The sequence below is a fragment of the Triticum aestivum genome, chromosome 1A (genome assembly GCF_018294505.1).
Source record: "Triticum aestivum cultivar Chinese Spring chromosome 1A, IWGSC CS RefSeq v2.1, whole genome shotgun sequence".
Lineage (NCBI taxonomy): Eukaryota > Viridiplantae > Streptophyta > Magnoliopsida > Poales > Poaceae > Triticum > Triticum aestivum.
This window is the reverse complement of record NC_057794.1, coordinates 102,524,806-102,549,481: the sequence shown is the minus strand read 5'-3', so window position 1 is coordinate 102,549,481 and position 24,676 is coordinate 102,524,806. Positions and strand designations below refer to the sequence as shown.

Genomic DNA, 24,676 nt, shown 5'->3' with positions numbered 1-24,676 from the left:
ACTCATTCAGGGTTGACGGCAATACCATCCTTGGAGATGACATGCCCAAGATAGGTTACTTCGGGGAGCCAGAATTCACACTTGGAATACTTAGCATACAGTTGGTGCTCTCGAAGCTTTTCTAGCACAAGACGAAGATGTGCAGCATGTTCTTCTTCGTTCTTGGAAAATACAAGGATATCGTCTAGATAAACCACGACAAACTTGTCGAGGTAATCCATGAATATATAGTTCATCAGACGAGAGAAGGTGGCAGGAGCATTCGTTAAGCCGAATGACATGACGGTGTACTCGTATGATCCATACCGAGTCACGAAGGCAGTTTTTGGGATATCCTCTTCACAAACACGGATTTGGTGGTAACCTAACCTCAAATCGAGTTTGGAGAACACTGATGAGCCAGCCAGTTGATCATAAAGATCATTGATCCGAGGAAGAGGATATTTATTCTGAATGGTAGCTTGGTTTAAGGACGGTAGTCTAGGACTAATCGGTTTGTCCCATCCTTTTTCTTAACAAAGAGAGAAGGTGCTCCCCAAGGAGAGCAACTTGGGCGAATGAAACCTTTGACGAGAGATTTGTCGATTTCCTCCTTAAGCTCAATGAGTTCATGTGGCGGCATCTTGTAGGGTCGTTTAGCTATAGGGGTAGTGCCGCGTTTCAAGTCGATGATGAATTCGACAGCTCTAGCAGGGGGAATCCCTGGAAGTTCTTCTGGGAAGACGTCTTGGAATTCACGAACGACGGGAATGTTTTCAATGCCCTCGAGTGGTGCAGCGTTCAACGCATTCAAGGCATAAAGTCATGCCTCGGCGTTCTGAACTAGATGAGCTTGGTAAGCTATTATTTCATCAGAAGGGTGTAGCAGATGGACGACCTTAGTGGCGCAAACTATTGAAGCAGTATGCGCTTTCAACCAATCCATTCCCAGAATGAGGTCGATGTTAGACGACTTCAGGATAATGGGAGAGGCATAGAATTCTAGCCCTTCGATTTCCACGGGGACATCGATGCCAACCAGAGAGGTTTGACATTGTCCCACGGGGGTTTTTACCAATACCGAAGTGTTCATCTCCTCAGATTTAACGTCATGCTTGTATGCAAAATCTTCTGACATGAATGAATGCGATGCTCCTGAATCGAATAAAACAGATGCAGGTACTGAGTTTACGAGGAGTGTACCCATCACGGTAGCAGGCTGGTCTAGTACTCCATTGAGATCAACGTGGTTGGCATGAACACGACCATAAGACTTGGCATTGTTGTTGCGAGGCTGGTTGCTTCCACGACCAGTTGTGGGAAGGGCCAGTTGATTCTGATTCTGATTTTGATAGCAGTTCCTGGCAAGGTGACCTGGTTGACCACACTTGTAGCACAGACCATTATTAGGAGTGGGAACAGGAGCTTGTAGTGGTGGAGCTGGAAGTCTTGGCTGCCTAGTTGGAGGAGCAGGCAGACGAGGTGCAGCATAGGTCTGCCTTGGGGCAGGTGCATTCGGCTGGTACATGCTGTTGGGAATCCATATCTTGCGCTTCTGCAAAGACGGGCCCGAAGATGAGCCCGTGTCACGGTTGCGCCTGTGAGAGCTCTGGTATTCCTGCAGACCAGTTTCGACATTGATGGCCTTGTTCACTAGAGTGGCGAAATCAGCAAAGTCATGTACTAGAAGTGCGAGCTTGATGTCAGCTTGAAGGCCATCACGGAACTTCTCCTGTCTGCGTGCATCAGTTGCAATGTCCTCTTCAGCATAATGGGACAAGTCCAGAAACTCCCGCTGGTAAGCTTCCACAGTTTTGTTGCCTTGGGTGAGGTTGCGGAACTCACGCTTCTTCCGGTCCATGACTCCCTGAGGAATGAAGCGAGCACGGAAGGCAGCTTGGAAGTCTGGCCAGGTGATGATTGTTCCAGCTGGCAGAGTACGCCTGTGGCTGTCCCACCATTGAGCCGCGGGTCCTTTCAGGAAGAAGGAAGCAAAGGTGACATAGCTGGCAGGGGCTACATCAGCAGACTCCATCTCATAGGTGATGTCACGGAGCCAGTCGTCAGCATCCAGAGGCTGAGTTGAGCTGCGGTACACGGTTGGGTTGAGGCGCATGAAATCCTGCAGAGTCACTTGGGTTGGCTGCTGGTTCATATTGGGGCGAGGAAACTGAGCCATAATATTCTCCATGAACTGGCGATTCAGCTCAAACTGTTGCATCATCCCAGCCATGTACTCAGGCGGTGGTGGGGCGTTGCCACCACGACCACGACCACCTGGTCTAACCATCCTGCTAATATATAACAGTGGTAGTTCAGCATTGAGAAATTTGCAAAGACAAGAATCATTCATGATGAAACATGCACAACGAAAGCAGCACAATAGATACTACATAGTAGTCGGCATATCTTACAAAAGAGATCATGCATAGAGTTCGTTACATAGAGTTCGGTACACGGGCTAAGACATCATAGGCGGCACACAGGCTCGCGGCGAATGCATCTAACACTAACAAGCAAGTCTACATCAGTCCCATGCGGTACTGCGGAGGTAGGTATAGCCCGACAGCTGGTAGTGACGCGAAGGGAAGACCTCCACGCGAGTAGCCTGGGGTCCGCGGATACTCTGGCGCGGAACCCGATGCGCAGGTGGCAGGAGAGGACCCAATGCAGGAGAGTAGCCTCCCACATCTAGCCAGCCGACGCCCTGGGGCATCACGGTCCGGGCAGGGTAGATCGCAGAACGCGACAGATCACCAGAGCAGACAGAGGGGTGCAACAACGTCAGATCACGATACAGGTGCTGACGGGTGGTGTACAGCTCGTGGCGAAGAGCTCGGTTAGCTCTATCCAGCCCATCAGCATGCAGAACCAGGTTCTGATGGTAGAAGGGCTCTCGGGTGACAGTGGAGTAGGCAGCAGTGTAGTATCCCTCCGTACCAACATCGGATGCGATAGCAATGTGCCTGAAGGGGGAGGTATCCAACTCCTGATACTCTCCACGAAGACGTGTTAGAGCAGCATAAGCAGCATCGTGGACCGCCATATCGATAGTCACTCCAACTCCATGAGCAGTGTGCAGCACGGTAGTGGAGTCATACTCCCGAGAGTAGAGGTGGACGATGGCATGGTACTGCTCCTGGTTGAAGTCCTGATACTCCTCATAGACGGTGTACTCAGGGTGCCAGCGATAACCCAGATAGGTCATCATCTCAACCAACACAGCAGGTGATCTTGAGGCACCAATGGCCGTCGTGTGGCGCACGACCTGCCTCGTGGGTTCCATCTGAAAACAAGGATGTTTTCACAGGAGTCAAATGACAATGTGGATAATGTTCAAATACCATTCTAAAGAATAACTAGGGCTTATCCAACTTTGGGGTGAACGTGGTCACGGGATCCTAGTGTTAGAGTTAGTAAAATCGTTTAACCCGAGTAGGAGAGAGTTCAGTGTCCCAGAGTAAGGATTGAGGAGTAAAAGAGCCTAATACCACCCAGATGGCGATGTGGGCCCCTAAGGCACACAGCCATGTTAGTAAAAGTTTTGTAATGTCTAGACTCAACTTCGGCCAAGGAGTGTGGAAGGGGGATTCCTACAGGCAGTCGGCTCTGATACCAACTTGTGACGCCCCCGATTCAACCGTACACTAATCATACACGCAAACGTGTACGATCAAGATCAGGGACTCACGGGAAGATATCACAACACAACTCTACAAATAAAATAAGTCATACAAGCATCATATTACAAGCCAGGGGCCTCGAAGGCTCGAATACAAGAGCTCGATCATAGACGAGTCAGCGGAAGCAACAATATCTGAGTACAGACATAAGTTAAACAAGTTTGCCTTAAGAAGGCTAGCACAAACTGGGGGTACAGATCGAAAGAGGCGCAGGCCTCCCGCCTGGGATCCTCCTAAACTATTCCTGGTCGTCGTCAGCGGGCAGCTCGTAGTAGTAGGCACCTCCGGTGTAGTAGGAGTCGTCGTCGAAGGTGGCGTCCGGCTCCTGGGCTCCAACATCTGGTTGCGACAACCAGGTAGAAGGGATAGGGGAAAAAGAGGGAGAAAGCAACCGTGAGTACTCATCCAAAGTACTCGCAAGCAAGGAGCTACACTACATATCTATGCATTGGTATCAACTGGAATAAGGCTATCATATGTGGACTGAACTACAGAATGCCGGAATAAGAGGGGGATAGCTAGTCCTTTCGAAGACTACGCTTCTGGCAGCCTCCGTCTTGCAGCATGTAGAAGAGAGTAGACTGAAGTCCTCCAAGTATCATCACGTAGCATAATCCTAACCGATGATCCGCCCCTCGTCGCCCTGTGAGAGAGCGATCACCGGTTGTATCTGGCACTTGGAAGGGTGTGTTTTATTATGTATCCGATTCTAGTTGTCATAAGGTCAAGGTACAACTCCAAGTCGTCCTGTTACCGAAGATCACGGCTATTCGAATAGATTAACTTCCCTGCAGGGGTGCACCACATAACCCAACACGCTCGATCCCATTTGGCCGGACACACTTTTCTGGGTCATGCCCGGCCGCGGAAGATCAACACGTCGCAGCCCCACCTAGGCACAACAGAGAGGCCAGCACGCCGGTCTAAACCTAAGCGCACAGGGGTCTGGGCCCATCGCCCATAGCACACCTGCACGTTGCGTACGCGGCCGGAGAGCAGACCTAGCAACCTCCATTTCAAAGGAAGTCGCGTTACGCGGTCCAACCCGGCGCGGGCCGCTCAGTCGCTGGCGTCACGAAGTGCTTCGGCTGATACCACGACGTCGAGTGCCCATAACTTTCCCCGTGTAGATGGTTAGTGCGTATAGGCCAGCAGCCAAACTCATATCAAATACCAAGATCTCGTTAAACGTGTTAAGTATCTGCGAACGCCAACCAGGGCTAGGCCCACCTCTCTGCTAGGTGGTCTCAACCTGCCCTGTCGCTCCGCCTCAAAGTAACAGTCGGGGGCCATCGGGAACCCAGGCCCACCTCTACCGGGATGGAGCCACCTGCCCCTTCAGCCCCCATCTCCGAACAGTATCACAGGTAATGTAACTATGTAAAGTATATTGTATATGCCCGTGATCACCTCCCGAAGTGATCACGGCCCAGTAGTATAGCATGGCAGACGGACAAGAGTGTAGGGCCACAGATGGAACACTAGCATCCTATACTAAGCAGTAGGATAGCAGGTAATGGTAACAACAGTAGTAGCAAGGACAGGCTATGCATCAGGATAGGAATAACGAAAAGCAGTAACATGCTACACTACTCTAATGCAGGCAGTAGAGAGAAGAGTAGGCGATATCTGGTGATCAAAAAGGAGGGCTTGCCTGGTTGGTCTGGCAAAAGAGAGTGGTCGTCAACACCGTAGTCGTACTGGGTAGCAGCGGTGTCGGTCTCGGTGTCTAGCGAGAGAAGAGGGGGAAGAAACAATAAATATAATGCAAACAAATGCATGACGATGCATGACATGACAAAGCATGGTGCTAGGTGTGCCCTAACGCGGTACGAGGTGGTACCGGTGAAGGGGGGAAACATCCAGGAAAGTATTCCCGGTGTTTCGCGTTTTCGGACAGATGAACCGGAGGGGGAAAGTTGCGTGTTTGCTATGCTAGGGATGCGTGGCGGACGAACGGGCTGCGTATCCGGATTCGTCTCGTCGTTCTAAGCAACTTTCATGTACAAAGTTTTTTCCATCCGAGCTACGGTTTATTTTATATTAATTTTAGAAGATTTAAATCAATTTTAGGATTTATTTAATTATTTAAATCAACATTATCCAGAAGAGTGTTTGCTGACGTCAGCATGACATCAGCAGTTGACCTGGTCAACCTGACAGGTGGGTCCCACCTGTCAGTGACACATTTAGTTATCCAGTTTAATTAACCTAATCAGAATTAATTAGGGGTGGGCCCCACTGTCATTGACTGATTAATTAACTACCTAATAGTATAATTAGTTTAGTTATTTGATTAGTTTAATTAATCAAAATTAATTAAGTTAATTAATTAAATAATTCATTAATTATTATTTATTAATTTTTTTATTTTTATTATTTTTATTTTTATATATTTTTTTATTAAAAAACGTTTTGGGCAGGGCCCATGTGTCATAGGCCTATGGCCAATTGGGCACTGGGTGCGGGCACCGGGCGGCTCGAGCGGGCGCAGCGGGCGCCCGATAGGGCGCCGCAAGGAGCAGCGCGGGGCGACGGGCAGGGGGGGTTTGGGGTGGCCGGCAGGCGGCGGCCGGCAGGCGGCGGCCGGAGGCGAGGCCAGCAGCGGAGGTGGGGATCAGCAGCAGCGAGCAGCAGCCATGGCAGCAGGCGGTGGTGCGTGCCAGCGAGCGCGGGGCGAGGCAAGGTGGAGGGCCACGGGCGCAGGGCAAGGCGCGCGCGGGGCTTGGCCATGGTTGCGACGCGGCAGCAGAGCTAGCGGGCAGCGGCACGGCCGCGGGCGCGCAGCTGTGCGCACGGGCGAACGCGAGGAGGGGACGCGGTGAGGCGCGCGGCCCAGGCGCGGCGCGGGGAAGGAGGCCGCGGCCACGGCGGTGACCAGACAAGGAGAGGGGGGAGCTCACATGGGAGGAGTAAGGCACGGGCAGCATGCGCGGGGTGGTCCGGCGAGGAGGAGATGAGGAGGAGGACGGTGTGCGACGGGGCAGCGTCCGGGTCGAGGTGGCGACGGCGTAGGGCGACGGGGCACCGGCGGGGAGGGCAGTCCGGGCGGCGGCAGTTGGCGAAGGGGACGCGGAGGAGAGTGGGAGGGGCGGCGCCGGCGTCGGGCCTGATCCTGATTGGATCGGGGGAGAGGGAGTGGGGGCGCGAGTGGGGGGAGGAGTGGGTAGTGGGGGTGGGTAGCGGTTTAGGGTTTCGGGGGATAGGGCCATATAGGCCAGGGAGGTGCGGGATGGGCCGGCCCAGTTGGGCCAAGGGGTCCAGTGGGGGGTCTCTTTTTACCTTTTTTTTGGTTAGTTTCCTTTTCTATTTTGTGTTTTCTTTTCCTTTTATTTATTCTTTCCTGCTTTATTGTAGTTGCATTCTATTTTAGTAAAACATACACTTAGTATCTAAATTAGTATTACAACCTAGTCCATAGTCATAAAAAGCCTAGACCCCAAATGACTTAGTTTGATATTTTATTAATTATAAAAGTTATTCAAATAATCATTTTTACTACTGTTTTGTTCAGCTCATAGTATTTAAACATTTTATACATGTGTGGTTTTTCCCCATAATTATCTATGCAATATTTGGTTCACTCCGAACATTTTAGTTTTAATATTTGAAAACTTTTATTCTTTGCCTATTTTTGAATTTGAATTTGAATCGGTTTCGAACTAACTCGAGATTAGCAACTATAAACAAGGTGACGTGGCATCATTAGCAGAGGATCATTGTAGCTTAATTACCCGGGCGTTGCACGCGGCCTCCTCACCGTGCCGCCGCAGCCACCGCGGCCTCCTCGCCGCGTCGCGCACCTCCATAGACCGACACACGGCCTGGAGCATCGCGTAGCCACGGGCGAACTCCGCCACCGCCGGCACGCCTCCGGCAAGGCGAACGACGCCTAAGCTAACCAAGCTCATGATACCAATTGTTGGAATCGCGGCCCTCTAGCTATCTCTCCTCTCACTTGAACGGAGGTGGAAGAAGAACATTGAACACAAGATTTTTCAGCCAACGCATGAACACCGCCACAGGCGCGCGAACGCCCCAATCCTTTTCTTCCTTATAGTAGCTACATGGCTACACTCGGCTCATACCGGACGCAACTTTCATCAGTACACAATGGGGATTTTATACCCAGACCAGCCCACACACACCCGAGCACCAACTCCACGCACGCACACATGACCCAGCCACCACGGCCACTAACTGCATGCACTCATCCACTCCTAGAAGGGCTCCACTAGCTAACTAACTCAGCCATGCATGCAGCTAGAATCGCTCATGCCCAGCCTTTGTAGCTAGCCCACTAACCAGCCGCAACTAACAGCGATTGATCGAAGCACAGGTGCACACATCCACGTGCATGTCAAGATTAAGTCTATTACCTGTTCTATCTTCAGACGGACCGGCAGCGGTGTAGCGCGTTACCTTCTTGAAGGCGTCGTCGCGGCTCTCATCGGTCGTCGTGCTGCTCCAGGGGAAACTCTAAACGGGCGGTGGCGGTGTGTTGGCGTCGTAACCTTCTTGGAGGTGCCGCCTTGGAGCTCACAGTTCATCATATGTGGCTTCATCTCTTCGCGGTGGCGTGTTCACGACGGAGGACTGCGATTGCTCTTGTAGTGTTAGGGGTGGTGTTGTTGTGCTCAGCGCCTATATATCCCGCCTTGGGTGTGTGCGTGTGTTGTCGTGGGGTACATTTGTATTTGGACTGTGGTTGATCTTTGCTTATATATAAAGCGGGCCGAAAGCCTTTTTGGACCATGCAGCGGAGAACCGGGTCTACGAGCGGGTACTCCAGGGCATCAAAGGGTCCATCCAAATACATCCTTTCACCTCAACCAACTCGCCATAACATCCCTTGTTTGGAGCTGTCATCGGGACTGAATGACACTTCTATTACCCTCATCCCCAAGGTTAGACACCCCCAATCAATTTCGCAATACCGTCCAATTGCATTGTGTCCAGTTTTGTATAAGATTGCTGCTAAGGCAATCACCAATTGCTTGAGATGCATTATGGATGAAGTTATAAGTGAAGAGCAAAGTGCTTTCGTTCCCGGACGCCTCATTACTGACAATGTGCTAGTTGCATATGAATGTGTACATACGATGAGGCGGAGGAAGAAGGGCAAGAATTATTCATGCGCGGTCAAGCTCGACATGATGAAAGCATATGACCGCGTTGAGTGGCATTATCTCGAAGCTATACTAACTCGACTTGGTTTCTGTATGAGCTTTGTTAGATTGATAATGAAGTGCATCTCATCGGTGCGCTTCTCGGTGCGTGTCAACGGTGAACTTTTGCCATACTTCACACCATCCAGAGGTTTCCGACAAGGTGATCCAGTTTCACCATTCCTTTTTCTGCTATGTGCGGAAGGTTGTTCCTCGCTGTTAAAATATTACAGTGGAGTAACCATAGACAGGGGTCTGAGGGTGAGTTATAGATCACCATGGGTCACACATTTATTATTTGCGGATGACAGTTTGATTTTCATCAATGCAAGTAATCCAAGTGCTCTCAGACTCAATGAGATTCTCATGATTTATGGAGAGGCTTCGAGCCAAAGTGTTAATCGTGATAAAAGTTCAATATATTTCAGTACTAACACTCCTGATTCGCTGAGGCAGGTTTTGCAAGCAACATTAAATATACATGTGCAAGCATTTAGTGAGAAATACCTGGGGCTCCCTACTGCTGTGGGTTGGATTACCAGCGGCACATTTGATCATATTAGTGAAAGAGCTCGCGGGAAAATACAAGGCTGGTCGGAAAAATTATTGGCGTGTGCAGGTCGAGAGACTCTACTCAAATCTGTCGTCCAATCAATTCCAACTTATCCAATGAGTACATTCCTTTTTACCAAGAAAGTCTGCAAGAGTCTTACTTCACCAATGGCCAAATATTTTTGGAGTAGCTCTCTTGACAAAATATCATTGCATTGGGTGTCCTGGAAGGAGCTAGCTACACCCAAGTGCAAGGGCGGGATGGGGTTCAGAGACCCGCATCTTTTCAATCTTGCTATGCTGGGCAAACACGGATGGTGTTTCCTCACCAACCCGAGTTCCCTTTGTGCAAGAGTTCTGAAGGGTCGTTACTTCCCCGACACTGACTTCATGAACGCTACTATACCCAAGTCAGCGTCGGCCACATGGAGGGCGATCATGGCGGGGAGGGAAGCCCTTCGATCCGGACTGATCTTTCGAGTGGGCGATGGCTCCTCCATTTCAGCCTGGAACGATAAATGGATCCCAGGTACTTTATCTCTGTCTCCTATGTTTCGGCCTCAACATACAACTATTGAGCGTGTGTCTGAGCTTATTGATCCATCTAACTGGTCGTGGAGACAAGAGCTTGTTCGGAATAATTTCATTGTGCCTGATGCTGAAGCAATATTGGACATCCCTATTCGGCAAGGAGGTGGAGATGATTTTCTTGCATGGGCATTTGAAAGATCGGGGAACTACACTGTGAAGTCGGCGTACCGTGCTCTCGTGACTTAGAAAGAGCGTGTTGCTCTAGACGAAGGGACGGCTACCGGGACCTCAAAGGATGATACACAGATGTGGAAATCCCTTTGGAAATTGAATGTCATTCCGAAAGTGAGAGTGTTCTGGTGGAGGATTCTTCAGGGAATTCTTCCGGATGAAGCCACTCTTAACTATCGACATATTGCAGAAATTCGTCGATGCAAAGTTTGTTTGGCTATGGATGAAAATCTGGAGCATGCACTCATACACTATTCACACGCAAAGTGCTTCTGGGAGGAAGCGGCTGCATGGTTTGGCCTCAGATTGCCTCGTCTTCATCCAGACTCATGGACGCGGGATATCACATGTGACCCTCGGTTTACAGACGATGATCGCGCCAAGATCACCACCATAATGTGGTCTATATGGCACTCCCGGGACCAGATCAAACACGGCAAAGAGGGAAGGAATCCTATGGCCACGATCAGGGCCACTAAGGAGGCGATCGCCCTGCTTCATTTACCACGGAGAGATGCAATGATTTTGCCTGGTTTCGGCTGGAGACCACCTGATAAAGGTGTTGTCAAGATCACCACGGATGGAGCCTTAAATTTGGCTGATGGCAGGGGCGGTGCGGGAGGGGTGGCTCGATCCTCTTCGGCGCTCCTGGGAGCTTGGTGCAAACCATATTTGGGTATCTCTGATCCCTTGATTATGGAGGGTTTATCACTGCGAGATGGAGTTCGGTTCGCTTCTCTTCGAGGTTTTTCGCATGTGATAATGGAAACTGATTGCTTGGAGATGGTGACGCTCTGGACCACTCGCCACAATTCTCGTTCAATTGTGGCTCCTTTATTAGTAGAGATAGGAGAGATATGTAATAATTTTACTCTGTTTGATATCCAGCATGTAAACAGGTCAGCTAACATTCCGGTGCATCTTTGTGCAAAGCATGCTTGCACTCTGAATGTGACCGATAGCTGGCTTGAGAAGACTCCTAGCTTCTTGGTGACCAGCCTCTTGGCTGATTGTCCTGAGAATGCCTTCATATGAATAAAAAGCTCTCTGTTTTCCCTGCAAAAAAAACATCCCATGTTTGACTAGCTCCAAAACCTTTCAAGACACTACGCCAGAAACAAACTCATACCAGGCATCAGTTCGGTGTTGAGAATATTTCCCATTCTGAAAGGAGTTTGCTTGTACAACCAGAGTTCAAAGTGAATTTCCGGAGCCATTCTCCACGCTTGTCTCATGAACGTCATCATACCAAAAGATGTTTGTGCGTTGCTACGGAGTTAAAAATAAATCTATAGGCATTGATCAAAGAGTTTTCTATTACAGAACACTAGCTAAATACCCGTGCGTTGCCACGGACCATCAAATATACTTGTTGCTCACCATCTTTACTGCACGCCTACACAGATCCAACCTCGCGAGTTGTCACCCCTTGTTCTCCTTCGTTGTTTGACCATATGGTCATAGAATTGCCCTTCCATAGCCCTAACAATGAAGGAGAACAAGAGGGTGATATTGGCCTGACATGCTCTTGCTCAAATCTCGTATAGCTGGAGAGATATTGGCGTCCAGAAACAATGCTTGTACACTGCCTCATAACAATAAGTTAAGATATAAAGATATTTTTTTCGGCACAGAGATAATTGTATAATCATCTTGTAATCCACAAAGCAAGTGTCCTGATTTTATTTATTTATTTGAATAGTTTGTACTGACTTATTTTTATATTACGACAAATATGACCTTGCGCTTAGCTTCCATTTAAGCGGACACCTTACCATACGCATGCCTGCAGATCATCATGGGCACAAGATAAAAAGAAAAAAGAAATATTAGCAGTACCGTGCACCTTTAGCATAGATTATTACAGAATCACCAAACAAGCATATATAGTGAACGGTGAGAAGGTAAAAAAGAATGAGAACAGAGGGAAAGAAGCCCCCTGTCTTATTCTTATAGGAGAATGAGGAGACTCGAACCCAGGCCGGCCACAGCAACCTTTGTGTTGTCCGCCACTCCACCTAGGAGAGCTCCTCGAACGGCAAGAAGGTATATTAGAGAATTTTCACCACATCAATAGGCCATGCAAGGTCGACAACAAACAAACTGTACTCAGCAATAGAAGAACATTTGCTTAATATTCACTCTGTTTCAAATTATAAGATGTTCTAGTGTTTTTTCTGATTTGAATGTATATAGACGCATTTTAGTGTGCTTGTTCATTCAGTCCAGTCTGTACGTAGTCCATAATAGAATATCCAAAACATCTTATAATTTAGAACGGAGGTACTATAATTTATTTTATATTCATAACCATACTTTTACATGTATGTCCATAAAATTCTTATTAGTGGCAGACAACCCTGGCCACCCAGTTGCTTTATATTTCAAGATACTTGCACGCCAAAACAAAGAAGCTTAGAAAAGGCACATGAAATCTGTAAGAACAAACTGACATGATACATGATCATTCGGCCAGCAAGCATATCACCATCAGGAGCCCCTCATTTTACAACCTCATACATCTCCACTGCAGTCAACAAAGGAAATCATCCATGTAAGTGCCATTGGGGCCTAGTTATTATCAATGAAGAAATTCATGATAGATCTTGGTGACCCAATGAAAGACTAAGCTGACAACATAGCTCTGGTATATTAGCAAGGCCCCAGAAGGCAACTCCTGCACGACCATGTTGGTGCTATCATAGACCCCAACAATTAGTTTCTCACCGTAGGTCCCAGCAAGGATGTGACCACCGAAGATAGTTTTGATTCCTGCAACATTTAGTTAGCATTGATGCATGCAATAACTAAAATAATGGTAGACATTCTCGGAAAAACAAAACAAAAACCAATTGTAGACCAAAGATATTTCAATGCAAACAGAAAACTCCCAGAACTAACTCGGAAGGAAAGATAACTACCGTATTAGGATAATTTCAGTTAGGGATGTATGTGCACACATGACAATGACTTCATATATATTTTACCTATATATATATATATATATATATATATATATATATATATATATATATATATATATCTGTCGATAATAGGAGTTTTAAGAACACAAGTGAGTTGAACACTGTTGAATGCTGATATGCCACAAGATTACTCCAAAGTCCAAATGCATTGAAGATAAGAGTCTGGAATGTCAATCATAAAAGCCATAATGCTATTTTTACGTGCAAAAGGTGAATACAATAGAGAATCTTCTACAAAATGGACGACCTCCGCAATCAAGATAAAACTGATTACTCAATGGTAACATTAGAATTGTTTTACACTTTTTCCATAAAATTGTGCAACAAACTGTTGACAATAGTCAAGAATTGGTTGAAGTGTTGCAGAAGCAAGGCAATGGCTAGCGACATCTCAGAGTAAGATATCCTACAAGGAACAAGCCGCTAAATTTCAAGGAAGACAACAATCATCCGCGAACTGGAAATGATACTCATAGAGTACTTATAGTTGCCTCGTTGAAGGAACGGGAAGGAAAGGGAGGTGAAGTGTTGGAGCAGTGGAGCCCTGATCCTATGTAGTTGGTACGGATGGCACAGGTATCTGAGATGATGCCCAAGAGTGAGCTTCTGGCTGTCACTGTAGATTATGTAATAGATGTCCATGAGAAAGATGGGGACTGAACTGAAGCAACTGGTACGGCGGGAGGGTCAGAGGTGGATAACTAGCAGTCGAGGATGAGGTAATCTTGGTGGCGACCTCGTCTGGATCCCCAACGGTCGGGCACTACCCGCCTCACGCGGTCCTACCACTCCTGCTCCTGTGTTAGATGACAGCAAATGCCTTTACGAAAATTGAAGAAGACCATAGCGAACAAACATCAAAAGCTGCTCTCAGTTCTTCTTGCCTTTGTTACTGTTTTAACTAATGCCTAGAATTCTGTAACAAAAGGATTACTCCACCTTCTTTCTGTAATGTTGAAGCAGTCGTTGAACCATGCAATACGAGCATCGAAACACAAATAAAACATGGGTATCAAATTATGAATTTTCACAATCAAAACATGTTAAAACCACACAAAATATTTTCTCTAGTTATGTTCACCAACAAGAAAAGTACGTATAGAAGCAAGTTATATCTAGGGATCAAGAACATATGTAAGCATTTACCACTCGACCTGAATATAATGACGTTCTTTTTCTTCTTGTCCTATTTCTATCTCAGTGACTCCACTGGAGTAAAGACCTGCCAAACAAATGTTGACCCTGAGAATTCAGCACGACCACAACTACCGAATCAAATCGAATTGGACCAAATCAAAGCAGTGCGGGTTCTTGTGAGGGCAGGAATGTACAGGACCTCCTCAACAAGGAGATTCTGCTCGTCGGTTCCCACACCGTCTTGACTTGGAGCTCGCTGTTGGCCGAGTGCGGAATCTCCACAATGTATGGCGTCACCCTCCTTTGATCGGTGACGGCCATCATCATCCATACAACCGTCAATGCAAAAGGTCAATTCTATCTTTCTTCTGCCCATACAAGAATCTGCAAACAAGTCAGTTTCATTCAAAAATCAGCAGCTCACTTTTATTCATACAACAAATATCATGTCACTTCATTCATGCAACAATAGCAACACAGAGCAGCATTATGACAAGGATGTCAAAAAAGATGAGAGATAGAGGGAATGACAACCTTGTTGCTAGAGGGGGTGACAATCAGTGTTTATCCTTGCCTTTTTCGAAGAACATGCGGAGTGTGGCGTGGGCACCGACACTGAGAGAGGCGGCAAGACGGCGTTGACCAATAACTCGGGCAAAGGTAGCGATTAGCCTGCACTATTGTTGTCCGCCGCAGCGTCCGCACCGATGCCGTACTCACAAGAGATGAGTCAGATGATCGAGATCGAGTAACCGATCCTATCGAGATGGGCGGAGCCACTGACGCAGGCGAGGGCAAGGATTGATTCGATGGACTCGACCTCGGTGGCGCGGCTGACGGCAACGTCTATGCGTGGGCGGTGCTCGAGTGCTAGGAGGGTGGGCGCCGGAGTCACCGGCGTCGGCGCCTATGCCGGCGCGGCGGGAACGTGGATTATGACGGAGGAGGAGAAGTCGGGCCACAGTCATGGGAGGAGGCGGGCGCATGGTGGAGGAGGACAGAGATCAAGCTCTGAGGAAAGATCTGGGCGTGGGGGTTGGGTCTTGGCCGTGGGACGTGGGTTCCTGATCGTGGCTGCTTTTTATAATTATATTGTGGCTTTTCTTTTTTTTTTCTTTTATTGTGCGTCGCTAGAGCAGGAATCTGGGGAGGACGGGTGGAGGGAACGAGGCTATCGCGGGATGGTTTGAGGTGGGGTATCGAAGGAGGTTGAACCATTGATAGAGGTCGAACCATCACGACGTTCGATTCCCAATAGTAGAGATTTTGTAGATGCGCCAACGTTCTCTTCCTCGCCAGCCATAATATCATTTTTCTCCACCTCATGGTTCCCTCAGTCAATTGCCACCCATGTACTCGTTTTCTCGATATACATATTTTTTTCTTAGACTATTATTACTTCTGTTTGATCTGACAGCTCGTTTGGCTCCCCTGATTTCATTTTATTTCTGAAATGAAATGAAATGAAATCTCTATCAAGATTTCATTTGGCTGAATCTAGATTCCAAATCCAAATTTCATGTTTGGCTGCCACTAGGATTTTGATGGCAAATCTATACCATAACCAAAATGAGCATCTGTAAACAAATCTATACCAGAACCAAATTGTACCAGCACCAACGAACGCCTTTGTGCTAGGAATAAATAGGATGAATAAATCTCTACCAGCACCAACATTGACAGCTTGTTTGTTCACACGTAGCAATGTTTTGCATTAAACTGAACCATGCCAATACATAAAACATCAATATGAGACTTTGTAAAAAGTTAATCTTTGCAATACGAAAAAGGTTCACAACAACATCAAATGATCAGAGTCTATCCAAGGTTACATAAAAACTGAATCTTTGCATTATTAGCACCACCCAACAAAGATTTTCATTGCTCAAGGATCTTCCTTTCTTCGTTCTGTCCGTTCAGCATCACACTTCACCCAATATTTCCTGCAAAATATGATGAGAAATGGTGACATATGGTCTCATAGGGCACAATGGTTGTACAAATTGCTCAAAGTGAAAGATGTGACAGCCAAGAAGACAAATCAAAGTGTGACACGATAAGCTTTAGCTTGCAACAATCTTTACAAAGGGTAAAAAAATACCTCAACTTGATATAGAAGTTGCTCAAAGGTTAACTTGCACTTCATTTGCACAATTATCATGAATCGAAAGGTAATGGCGACAAACCATCAACAACCGAGTAGGTTAAGTAGGACCGAGACTAAGTCGATAAGAGACTACATATTAAAACAGAGGATATATATAGGAAAATGGGTTGGTACACCTAGGAGTACATACTCCTATGCCATGTGTCATTTCTTTTTTATTCTCCACTGTTGTTTATTGTGCCATCGCAACAAACCTCCTTACCATTTAGTTAGTTGATTAGGTGCTAATCAGAAGTGGTCCCATGGACTTTGAAAGTTTGTTCCATACTAATAGGGATAAGGCACATTCAGATTCAAATCTTGTTAGCACCGCATTAACATGCATCATTCTTCTTTCAATAAAATCAATCCACCTACTAATTAGGGCTTGGAGACAAGATGCAGCCGGCGGCCGCTTGTCGACTCGACGACGAGGCACATTAGATGTGGTTGGCGCAACTCAAACTTGAGGATGAGAAGATGAGATGCCACCGACAATTTAACTCGTCAAGGTGCATCATTTATTCAATATTATTTCTGGTCTACGAACTTCAGATTGAGCTACAAAAGCATGCATCAATCACTCTTTCCGTGACTAATTCATTGCTTGCTCAGGTAGGCATCTAGTTGGCTGTACCCCTTATCTAAGCTCTATGCATGCAGGTAGAATTTCCCAAGGTGTCATCTGGAGGCCATGGATAGCATGGCATGGAGTGCCTGCGATTTCGATGCGTTGGACTCCTAACGTCGTGCTGCCCACCGTGCGTGTGCTTGTCGGCAACAAACAGAACAACAACAAGAAGATGCTTTTGCAGTGAAGAACAAATGAATGTAGACTAGATATCCACTCCAGAATGCATATGTAATATATGCATGCCTTATCATACATTTCTCTATGGATGTATCAAATTTAGTGAATATACTTCAATTTCAGCAGAGTATATACTTCATTCATGTGGATATACTTCAATTCAATTTCAGCAGAGAGTATGCATCATTCGTATGAATAACTGAATATACTGCTATATCAGCTGGGTATATCCTTTTTTTGGTCGAGAAGTATATATTCTAATAAAAAAAGTATATACTCTCCAATTAAAAAATTAAGTACAAACTCCTAAACCCTTGGCCACAGTACTCCAATTAAAATTTAAATATTTAGTATATAATCTTCTCGCTAGTACTAGATACTCCTTGGTCGCAATCAATGATTACGAGTCGAACGACTAGTCTAGACTAGTCGCTCGACTAGTCGACGAGTCGCAAAGTGAGTGTCGACTGCATTTCTCGTGTAGACTAGCAGACCGAGTCGAGCCGTGGATGGACTAGTCGACGACTAGTCTGGGCTAGTCGACCAAATCGAGTCGAGCGACTCAAAACTTTGGAGGTATAAATGAGCTTGCTGGACGAGGCTGCCGCCACTCATCACCGGGACGGCGGATGTCGCAGCCAGGCGCGGCCGCCGGCTGGAGCTCGTGCTCGGGCGGCGGCCGTGGCCATGACCCGTAGGCGAGCGCGGCCCTGAGACGAGAGAGAGAGAGAGAGAGAGAGAGAGAGAGGAGGAAGGGAGGAGGCACGGCGGTGGTCGGCGAGCTCGCCGGCGGAAGCGGCCAGAGGCGCAGGGCACGCGCACGTGCTCCCGTGCGTGTTGGCACTGGCGGCGAGTTGGGATCGATTGGGATCTTAGGGTTCCAGTGGCTGGGACGTGAGTTAAGTATAGGATAGCCACTTGGGCCCAAATGGGCCAGCTGGTGGGGGCGTGCTGTGTGGCGCTGGGCTGGGCTGGGCCTGACTAGTGTTGGCTAGCACTGCTGGCCTGTAATGTGCTGTACAGTTTACTACATACTACTCCATACTGCTACTATGTATTAGTAGTTGAGTACTACAGTACTATGTCGACTAGTCCAGCACTAGACTAAGACTAGTCCGATTAGTCTATGAGTCTCAACCTCGGAACGACTCGTCGACTCGTCGACTCGTAATCCTTGGTCGCAATGCTAATTGCACAAGAAAGCAACTAAAAAATTGCACAAGAAAACTGTATGCTTTTGTTATAAGCAGTATATACCGGTCTAAAAATATATACATCACAAAATAGTATATAATCCTACGAAGAAACGACTGTATATACTTCTTTTTGTGGTAGGTTGTTCTTTGATTGGAGAGTAGTATATATGTCGCATATACTGCAAAATAGTGCTTCCAGCACACATTGATAGGGAACAAGAATTAGTTATTCCTCATGTATGAATGATGCTCAAAGCAGTCATTGTTAATCTAGGACTCCTGACTGATGTTCTTGAATTAAAACTCTACACATGGCCTATAAGCAGTCACCCAGTCACTTAGCTAATCCAAACAGAGCAAAATTATCCGAAGAACCTGTCTAGATCTTATGGAGCAATATATTGCAGCAATCAAAGGAAATAACAACCTAGTCCATATGACAATGTTGTGACAATGTATCCAAGCAAATATATTGCAGCAACCAACTGAAGAACCACTCTAATTGAAAGATGCGAAGCATACCCTGCTTGCTCCCAGACCAAGAGCCCCGGTGCTTCTTGCTCCTTGGTCCTCCGGGGGTGGAGTTGACCGACCGTGGGCTGCCCAGATCGGGTGGCTGGAGTGAGGCGTCCTGCTGAACAGGTGGGTTCAGGTTAGGGTTAGGGTTCAAGAAGAAAAATGCATCAGAGAGAGGGAGGGGGAGAAGAGAGGTGGGGAAGGGAGCGAGAGGAGAAGCCTTACCGGCGGCGAGAGGGACAGGTAACCAAGACGTCGGAGTGTCCTTGCGACCTTGCGGGAGAGGGACAGTACGGGGCGGAGATGGACCGGGACGGGGCGATATGCGGGGGGAGAGGGACCTGGACGGGGCGATCTGGCGGGAGGAGAGGGATCGAGACGGAGCGACCTTGCCGGAGGAGAGGGTGCCGGCGGGGTGGAGGATAGGGTGGGTGGCGGCGGGGTGGAGGAGAGGGATCGAGAGAGACAGAGAGCTGCGTCGGGCCTTCAAATCTAGACAAATGAGAGGGGTCGGGGAGGGATTTCGGTCTAGCTAGGGTACCGGTTCGCTGAAATTCGGAAGTTTTTTTTTAAGACAAACCCACGAAGCTTTATTAAGTAGTCACAACGTTTACACGGACGAAAGAAAGGTTTCCCGAGTGCCCTAACCAAACATGGCGGTCCACCCCTAACTTCAGAGCGTGGTTCGCGAGATTGTGAGCCTCGAAATTCAAGCTCCTAAACTCATGGACAAAGTTACAAATAGTAAAAGACCTACTAGATGTTGGAGAACGTAGCAGAATTTTAAAATTTTCTACGCATCACCAAGATCAATCTATGGAGTCGTCTAGCAACGAGAGAGAGAGAGGAGTGCATCTACATACCCTTGTAGATCGCGCGCGGAAGCGTTCAAGAGAACGGGGTTGATGGAGTCGTACTCGTCGTGATTCAAATCACCGATGACCTAGCGCCGAACGGACGGCACCTCCGCGTTCAACACACGTACGGTTAGAAAGACGTCTTCTCCAACTTGATCCAGCAAGGGGGAAGGAGAGATTGATGAAGATCCAGCAGCACGGCGGCGTGGTGGTGGAAACAACGGTGATCTCAGCAGGGCTTCGCAAAGCTCAGGGAGAGGAAGGAGTGTCACGGGAGGGAGAGGGAGGCGCCAGGGGCTAGGGTGCGGCTGCCCTCCCTCCCCCCCACTATTTATAGGACCCCTAGGGGGGCGCCGGCCCTAGGAGATTGAATCTCCAAGGTGGGTGGCGGCCAAGGGGGGTGGAGTGCCCCCCAAGCCAAGTGGGGCGCCCCCACCCCTAGGGTTTCCAACCCTAGGCGCAGGGGAGGCCCATGGGGGGCGCACCAGCCCATCTGGGACTGGTTCCCCTCCCACTTCAGCCCATGGGGCCCTCCGGGATAGGTGGCCCCACCCGGTGGACCCCCGGGACCCTTCCGGTGGTCCCGGTACAATACCGATTACCCCGAAAACCTTCCCGATGGCCGAAACTTGACTTCCTATATATAAATCTTCACCTCCGAACTAATCCGGAGCTCCTCGTGACGTCCGGGATCTCATCCAGGACTCCGAACAACTTTCGGGTTATCGTATACTAATATCTCAACAACCCTAGCGTCACCGAACCTTAAGTGTGTAGACCCTACGGGTTCGGGAGACACGCAGACATGACCGAGACGACTCTCCGGTCAATAACCAACAGCGGGATCTGGATACCCATGTTGGCTCCCACATGCTCCTCGATGATCTCATCGGATGAACCACGATGTCGAGGATTCGATCAATCCCGTATACAATTCCCTTTGTCAATCGGTACGTTACTTGCCCGAGACTCGATTGTCGGTATCCCAATACCTCGTTCAATCTCGTTACCGGCAAGTCACTTTACTCGTAACGTAATGCATGATCCCGTGATCAACCACTTGGTCACATTGAGCTCATTATGATGATGCATTACCGAGTGGGCCCAGAGATACCTCTCCGTCATACGGAGTGACAAATTCCAGTCTCGATTTGTGCCAACCCAACAGACACTTTCGGAGATACCTGTAGTATACCTTTATAGTCACCCAGTTACGTTGTGACGTTTGGCACACCCAAAGCACTCCTACGGCATCCGGGAGTTGCACAATCTCATGGTCTAAGGAAATGATACTTGACATTAGGAAAAGCTATAGCAAACAAACTACACGATCTTTGAGCTATGCTTAGGATTGGGTCTTGTCCATCACATCATTCTCCTAATGATGTGATCCCATTATCAATGACATCCAATGCCCATAGTCAGGAAACCATGACTATCTTTTGATCAACGAGCTAGTGAACTAGAGGCTCACTAGGGACGTGTTGTGGTCTATGTATTCACACATGTATTACGATTTTCGGATAACACAATTATAGCATGAACAATAGACAATTATCATGAACAAAGAAATATAATAATAACCATTTTATTATTGCCTCTAGGGCATATTTCCAACAGTCTCCCACTTGCACTAAAGTTAATAGTCTAGTTACATTGTGATGAATCGAACACCCATGCAGTTCTGGTGTTGATCATGTTTTGATCTAGGGAGAGGTTTAGTCAACGGATCTGCCACATTCAGGTTCGTATGTACTTTACAAATATCTATGTCTCCATTTTGAACACTTTCACGAATGGAGTTGAAGTGACGCTTGATATGCCTGGTCTTCCTGTGAAACCTGGGCTCCTTGGCAAGCGCAGTAGCTCCAGTGTTGTCACAGAAGAGAGTCATCGGGCCCGACGCATTGGGTATGACTCCTAGGTCGGTAATGAACTCCTTCACCCAGATTGCCTCTTGTGCTGCCTCCGAGGCTGCCATGTACTCCGCTTCACATGTAGATCCCGCCACAACGCTTTGCTTGCAACTGCACCAGCTTACTGCCCCACCATTCAAAATATACACGTATCCGGTTTGTGACTTAGAGTCATCCAGATCTGTGTCGAAGCTAGCATCGACGTAACCCTTTACGACGAGCTCTTCGTCACCTCCATAAACGAGAAACATATCCTTAGTCCTCTTCAGGTACTTCAGGATATTCTTGACCGCTGTCCAGTGTTCCATGCCGGGATTACTTTGGTACCTTCCTACCAAACTTACGGCAAGGTTTACATCAGGTCTGGTACACAGCATAGCATACATGATAGACCCTATGGCCGAGGCATAGGGGACGACACTCATCTTTTCTCTATCTTCTGCCGTGGTCGGGCATTGAGCCGTGCTCAATCTCGTACCTTGCAATACAGGCAAGAACCCCTTCTTTGACTGATCCATTTTGAACTTCTTCAATATCTTGTCAAGGTACGTACTCTGTGAAAGACCAATGAGGCGTCTCGATCTATCTCTATAGATCTTGATGCCTAATATATAAGCAGCTTCTCCAAGATCCTTCATTGAAAAACACTTGTTCAAGTAGGCCTTTATGCTTTCCAAGAATTCTATATCATTTCCCATCAACAGTATGTCATCCACATACAATATGAGAAATGCTACAGAGCTCCCACTCACTTTCTTGTAAATGCAGGCTTCTCCATAAGTCTGCGTAAACCCAAACGCTTTGATCATCTCATCAAAACGAATGTTCCAACTCCGAGATGCTTGCACCAGCCCATAAATCGAGCGTTGGAGCTTGCACACCTTGTCAGCATTCTTAGGATCGACAAAACCTTCCGGCTGCATCATATACAATTCTTCCTTAAGGAAACCATTAAGGAATGCCGTTTTGACGTCCATTTGCCATATCTCATAATCATAGAATGCGGCAATTGCTAACATGATTCGGACGGACTTCAGCTTCGCTACGGGTGAGAAAGTCTCATCGTAGTCAACCCCTTGAACTTGTCGATAACCCTTAGCGACAAGCCGAGCTTTATAGATGGTTACATTACCATCCGCGTCTGTCTTCTTCTTAAAGATCCATTTATTTTCTATGGCTCGCCGATCATCGGGCAAGTCAGTCAAAGTCCATACTTCGTTTTCATACATGGATCCTATCTCGGATTTCATGGCTTCCAGCCATTTGTCGGAATCTGGGCCCGCCATCGCTTCTTCATAGTTCGAAGGTTCACCGTTGTCTAACAACATGATTTCCAAGACAGGGTTGCCGTACCACTCTGGTGCGGAACGTGTCCTTGTGGACCTACGAAGTTCAGTAGCAACTTGATCTGAAGTTTCATGATCATCATCATTAACTTCCTCTCTAGTCGGTGCAGGCACCTCAGGAACATTTTCTTGAGCTGCGCCACTTACCGGTTCAAGAGGTAATACTTCATCGAGTTCTACTTTCCTCCCACTTATTTCTTTCGAGAGAAACTCTTTCTCTAGAAAGGATCCATTCTTGGCAACAAAGATCTTGCCTTCGGATCTGAGGTAGAAGGTATACCCAATAGTTTCTTTAGGGTATCCTATGAAGACGCATTTTTCCGACTTGGGTTCGAGCTTTTCAGGTTGAAGTTTCTTGACATAAGCATCGCATCCCCAAACTTTTAGAAACGACAGCTTAGGTTTCTTCCCAAACCATAATTCATACGGTGTCGTCTCAACGGATTTCGACGGAGCCCTATTTAAAGTGAATGCGGCAGTCTCTAAAGCATAGCCCCAAAATGACAGCGGTAAATCGGTAAGAGACATCATAGATCGCACCATATCCAATAGAGTGCGATTACGACGTTCGGACACACCATTACGCTGAGGTGTTCCAGGCGGCGTGAGTTGTGAAACTATTCCACATTTCCTTAAGTGTGTGCCAAATTCGTGACTCAAGTATTCTCCCCCACGATCTGATCGCAAGAACTTGATTTTCCTGTCACGTTGATTCTCAACCTCACTCTGAAATTCCTTGAACTTTTCAAAGGTCTCAGACTTGTGTTTCATTAAGTAGACATACCCATATCTACTCAAGTCATCAGTGAGGGTGAGAACATAACGATAGCCACCGCGAGCCTCAACACTCATTGGACCGCACACATCAGTATGTATGATTTCCAATAAGTTGGTTGCTCGCTCCATTGTTCCTGAGAACGGAGTCTTGGTCATTTTACCCATGAGGCATGGTTCGCACGTGTCAAATGATTCGTAATCAAGAGACTCCAAAAGTCCATCTGCATGGAGCTTCTTCATGCGTTTGACACCTATGTGACCAAGGCGGCAGTGCCACAAGTATGTGGGACTATCATTATCAACCTTACATCTTTTGGTATTCACACTATGAATATGTGTAACATTACGCTCGAGATTCATTAAGAATAAACCATTCACCAGCGGAGCATGACCATAAAACATATCTCTCATATAAATAGAACAACCATTATTCTCGGATTTAAATGAGTAGCCATCTCGAATTAAACGAGATCCTGATACAATGTTCATGCTCAAAGCTGGCACTAAATAACAATTATTGAGGTTTAAAACTAATCCCGTAGGTAAATGTAGAGGTAGCGTGCCGACGGCGATCACATCGACCTTGGAACCATTCCCGACGCGCATCGTCACCTCGTCCTTCGCCAGTCTCCGCTTATTCCGCAGCTCCTGCTTTGAGTTACAAATGTGAGCAACCGCACCGGTATCAAATACCCAGGAGCTACTACGAGTACTGGTAAGGTACACATCAATTACATGTATATCACATATACCTTTAGTGTTGCCGGCCTTCTTGTCCGCTAAGTATTTGGGGCAGTTCCGCTTCCAGTGACCACTTCCCTTGCAATAAAAACACTCAGTCTCGGG

At 47.4% G+C, this 24,676-nt stretch overlaps 1 long non-coding RNA gene across 1 annotated transcript; it reads right to left on the bottom strand.

The window, feature by feature from the left end:
- Window positions 1–16,002: 16,002 nt before the first annotated feature.
- On the bottom strand, window positions 16,003–19,444 carry LOC123038829 (uncharacterized). Its single transcript, XR_006417939.1, has 3 exons — window positions 19,160–19,444; window positions 18,941–19,052; window positions 16,003–16,208 (listed from the first exon to the last, which is right to left on the bottom strand). It is a non-coding gene; the product is annotated as an uncharacterized lncRNA (long non-coding RNA).
- Between the last annotated feature and the right edge of the window lie 5,232 nt (window positions 19,445–24,676).